We start from the raw sequence: 5,440 nt of genomic DNA on the forward strand, positions 1-5,440 counted from the left end.
TTCTTCCTCTTCTTCTTCCTCTTCCTCTTCTGCTTCTTCTTCCTCTTCATCTTCCTCTTCATCTTCCTCTTCTTCTTCATCTTCATCTCCTTCGTATCCTTCTTCTCCTTCTTCTCCTTCTTCTGCTTCCTCTTCATCTTCTTCTTCTTCATTTTCCTCTGCTTCTCCTTCTTCTTTCCTCCTCTTCTTCCTCTTCTTCTTCCTCTTCCTCTTCTGCTTCTTCTTCCTCTTCTTTATATATAGAGTTCAATGAAGACCAAATGCTTGTGATAGTTTGAAAAATAACATATTTAAATTGTGCATCTGAACGGAGAAAAAATACATTGATCAGTACCGCCTTTCAGCCAAAACGCGCTACTGCTACACAGAAGTACATATAAAAAATACATTGATCATCAACGATCTTTTTGTATAGAATCTAAATCGTCAATAGGAATCTACCACCGATTTAAGAACCGGCGAAGACTCCTATTGCAGCCACAGATCCTACACATAGAGTTCAATAAAGACCAAATGTTTGGGATAGTTTGAGAAGTAACATACTTAAGGTGGTCAAATTCTTGTTAGGGGAGCGAGGTGGGACTAAAAATAGCACCTGCCACAACCTCTTTAGTACCGGTTCGTGCCACGAACCGGTACTAAAGGTGTTGGCCGGGCACCAGCATCTTTACTACCGGTTCGTGGCACGAACCGGTACTAAAGATTCCCAAAGAACCAGTACTAAAGGTCACCTCCTGCCAAGTCATTTGAACCGGCACTAATGGGCGCATTAGTGCCGGCTCATATGCGAACCGGTACTAATGTTTCTCATATTAGGTCCTTTTTCTACTAGTGCATAGTTCTATGTTGATGCCATAAAAAATTTGTAATAAGTATTTGAGTTCTTCAGGAGTAATGTTAAGTTGGAAATTTTTATGCACTTCTAATTTATCCATATTTGCTAGCCTATTTGGTGTCGAGCATTGTCCACTTTCACATTGAGACATGGTGCATACTTCGTTGATATATCCTAACCCTATGGGAGGAATTTTATTGCTCTCCTACACATAAACCGTCTACTCTCCTCAAAATAGCCACCATACCTACCTATCATGGTAGTTATTCAAAGATATATTGACATGCAAAATTGATCATAATAGTTACATTACATGACTAGATGTGATCCTTCGGTGTCATTTGCTTTGCATTACCATATAGAGTTGGCATGATATTGATGTGGCAAAGCCACTGTTATTCATTGTTTTAATATATGCTATGTTAGGTCATTGCACGTCATGGTACACTGTTAGAGGCATTCATTTGAGTATACATCATGTTCATTGTCATAGATTGAGTTACGAGTAAACTAAAAAGTAGTGTTCATCATTATATGGTGTTGCTCCTATGAGTGAGGATATACAAAACAGGGGATGCACCAAAAGGTTTCACAAAAAAGATAGAGGGAGAAACACTACTATTCCTTCTTAGTATACACTTGTGCTTCAAAGTAGCACCTAGTCTTAGCAGATATCATAATGTTCTTTAAAGTAGCCCTACTACATCTTTTCATGTTATATACTAGTTGAGGATTTTTATACTTGGCTTGTATATTCCAACTATGAGCTTCCTCAAATGCTCTAGGTCTTTGTGTGCAAGCAAGTTGGATGCACACCCCACTAGTCCTTAGGAGAGCTTGTATACATTCATAATGTTGCATGGCAATCACTACTCCTTACATTAACATCGATTGTAAGGCTTCTTCATTGCCTAGTGATTAGATGCGTCAATGCAAGACTTTCTTTATTTTTTGACTTCTTATAAACCTCCATCATTACTTTATTTTCCATTAAGTGCAGTGTAGACTCGCGCTCAAGTATTGCATGAGTGTGTAGTGGTTGATACCGAAAGATTGCATAGTTATTGTCACATGGTCAGCCTTGGGTATAGTTTATGATAATACTAGTATATATTATGAGAAGGGCAAAAGTGAAATTGAGTTCCCAACATAATATTAACCTTCTTTCCAAAACCTTGGCACAGGAATTCTAACTAACACGTTGATTTATAAAAAGCAATAATTGTTTACTTGTATGTTCTAGCGTTTCTTATTTATTATTAAGTGTAGGCAATTGCATTGTATTGCTGTTATTTTAAGTAAAACTTTAAGAGATGATGTTAAATTGATCATGTTCATGTTAAGGTAGCATTCATGATCAGAAATTGTCTTCTTGCCTAATGATCATTTTTTACTTCTGGAGAAATATTTTTTGCTTGAGGAGGGATTAAGCTTGGGGATGCTGATATGTCTCCAAAGTTTCTATAAAAAAATTTCTTGTTTGATTATACTTTTATATCATAATTGCATAGCTTTGGCACCAATTTTTATCATTTTTTGGACTGTCCTATTAATTCATTGCTCAGAGGGAGTTGTTGTTTTCTACAATTTAGGAAAATCATTTTTTTGCGAAGAAGAATTCAACAAAAAAATACATCGTGAAGTTTCATAGAAGGATGATGCCAAAGGCACTTGAGCCCACCTAGGGGTTGTGGTCCCCATGCTCCCTGTTGGCGCGGCCCAAGGGGCGATGCGGTGGGGCCGCATGGGCACCCCCACCACCTTTCCACTGCCTCTCATCGCCTATCCCTTTATATTTTCCTAAAAAACCCCGTTATATTTGTCAAGGGTTTTTCCCGTTGTTGCACCTTTTTGCTCTACCGTGATCCAATCTGGAGGCCTATTCTGGTACTCTGTCGGAGGAGGAACCCATCACTGGAGCTATATTCATCAACCTTGTTGCCATCATGACCATGTCTGAGTTGTCCTCCATTGGCTATGGGTCCATAGTAGTAGCCAGATGACATCTTATCTTCCTTGTTCTTCAATACAGAGATCTCATGAGCTGTGATGTTTAGATGCTCTGGGTCAACTTGATGTAATTCTTGATGTATTTGTTGCAGTGTGATGAATTGTAAATTTATGATTAGATATATTCATGATTTTTTTAGGTTCTTTTGGTTTCTTTGATACATAATTTTATATACATATATGCTCTCCGATCACTCTTGCATTAGCAGGGTTTAGATGAATGATCTCCAAGCGAGTTGAGTATGCTGGTTGGATTCAATCTTGCAACTAAGTTACCACAGTGACATGACCGAAAGTGGAAAAGTTTTGTATTACATTGTTGCCACTAAGATAAATAGATAGTTGTGTAGTTGTCTCGGTGAAATATCTGGAGGTAAAGACAATACACTATCCACATTAGGTCACCTTACTTAAAATAATACTCTGCTTACATAATACTTTGAGATGCTATATATTGTATGGCGGTCTTGGGGTGGAGTATTAGCTATAAATATAGTTGAGTAAAGTCTATAGATATAAGGACATGATGCCTATATGTGATCATGTCATGAATAATCATACTCATAAAAACTATAATTTAATCGATGTGCAATTGTAATTTGTTCACCACCCATATGCTATGTTTGGAAAGATACTCTAGTGAAGCTATCGATCACATTCCATTCATCCCTATTGCTTGTAATCTCTATCACTTTCTTTTATCATTGTCCAGAATCTAACCCATTTCATTATTTACTTGCAATCATCAATTCCATCCACACTATACAATTAACTCTTATAACTAGCAAGATGGGAAAACTGGCAACCTTCCTCGCCAAATTGGGGACAGGTTAAGTTTGCTAATTGTGTGCAGGCATTGATCATTAACTTCGCACTAATAGGTCCTACTGGTTCCATAAACCTTGTTTCTCAACTCAAGGAAATACTTGCTTGCTGGACTACATCATCCCTTCCACTTGGGGGTCCCAACAACCTCTCTGCGGAAGTAGCACACCGCCCTTGCCACCTGAAATTAAGGAACATGGCTTGGAATGACAGGTAACACAGATAGATTCACCATAGGGATGAAAACACCATGGTTCATTAGGCTGCTCTGCGATGAGACTTCATAAGCATGAAACTTTTCACCACCAGAAGGTGCAAAGGACAAAGTTTCAACACAGTAGAGTGTAGCAATGAACATTTCATTCTGAGAGGTGCAAAAATTACCGCTTAATTACAAGATAATGTGGTTGGCATCATATTCATTACAAGATGATGCGTATACAAAGGGGAAGAGAAATAAGACTACCTGAGGATGATCGGGTGGCCCTGGAGGGAATCGGCAGAAAGGTGCCATTCAATCAACACCGTCACCTCCGCTAACCCTCTTGTGTCGAAATAGAAGCCCTGGAAATTACCTCCTCCTGCGTTGAAGCGAGAACTTCCATGGATGAACCTTTGTTTGGAGGAGATGAAGAATAGAATCTCCATAAACTCTAACCATTAACCCCATCATTGTATCATGGCACGAGGAAAGGACGCAGCGAAATAGTGGCTTCACCACTAGACTCATCTGGAGTCCCCCTACCAAATGACCATCAGCAAGCGACCACGCAACACCAGGGGAGGTGGCATGTCTTACATTACTTAGTAAATAATGATTGTTCAAAATGCATATAACACTAAGAATAATTCTCATTCTCTCAATTGTTAATAATTAAGAAAGATGAAGTTGACCCAACATAACATAAAAGGATACTTCATAGTTACAAACACAACTGAAGATGACTATGGTGTGCTCGCTGGTAGAAAAGATGTTTAATATTTAGCTATTTTTACCTACTCTTTACCACTGATAATGCAGTAATAACGAGTGGCCTAATAGGCTTTTTTTGCATGGCAATACAAGTCTCATTCATATCATAAAGATCAAATTACAAGTCATGTAAAGACCGACATGACAAAACTGAAAAGATAGCAGAACGTCTCTGAACTTGACACCAACTTCTGTCACCTGCCTTCAGCACCACCACAACAGTCACCAAAGAAAAGAAAAAACGGATCACCTCCTCACCCGAACTCGACGCGGCTCAATCACTGATATGCAGCTTTACGGATCTCCAAGGTGGCTCACCAAAGATGAAGCCATTGCCGTTGAATGAATTAAACCGGGGCAACACCCCGGACACGCCATCGAACTCCAAATCAGGCACCCCGCGATGACTAAGATGCCGAAGAAGGAAACCATATCTGTCATCCGTCAACCACCAACCCAGCACACGTTTCGTCTTCCAGATATTGTCGATGCAGACCACAATCTGCATCCGCTCCTAGACTACCTCCCAAGCTCTGCGCCGACGTTGGAGCTGACGCCGTTGCAACGGCAGAGCCCGAGGATGTTGCCGCTGCCACGATATCCCCGCTTGAACAGATTGGTTCCCAAATCCATCACCGACCGTAGAGACGATCGCCTTGCCGAAGAAGAATTCGGAGCTTCTCTATTCAGCATTTCCGCCGTCGTCGCCGCCGCTGAAGGCAAGACGTCGGACGATCCAAAAACCTAAAAGCTACTAGGGCCCTAAAACCTAAAGCGGAAATGATCCGCACGCGCGG

The sequence above is a fragment of the Triticum dicoccoides genome, chromosome 1B (assembly GCF_002162155.2).
Source record: "Triticum dicoccoides isolate Atlit2015 ecotype Zavitan chromosome 1B, WEW_v2.0, whole genome shotgun sequence".
Taxonomy (NCBI): Eukaryota; Viridiplantae; Streptophyta; class Magnoliopsida; order Poales; family Poaceae; genus Triticum; species Triticum dicoccoides.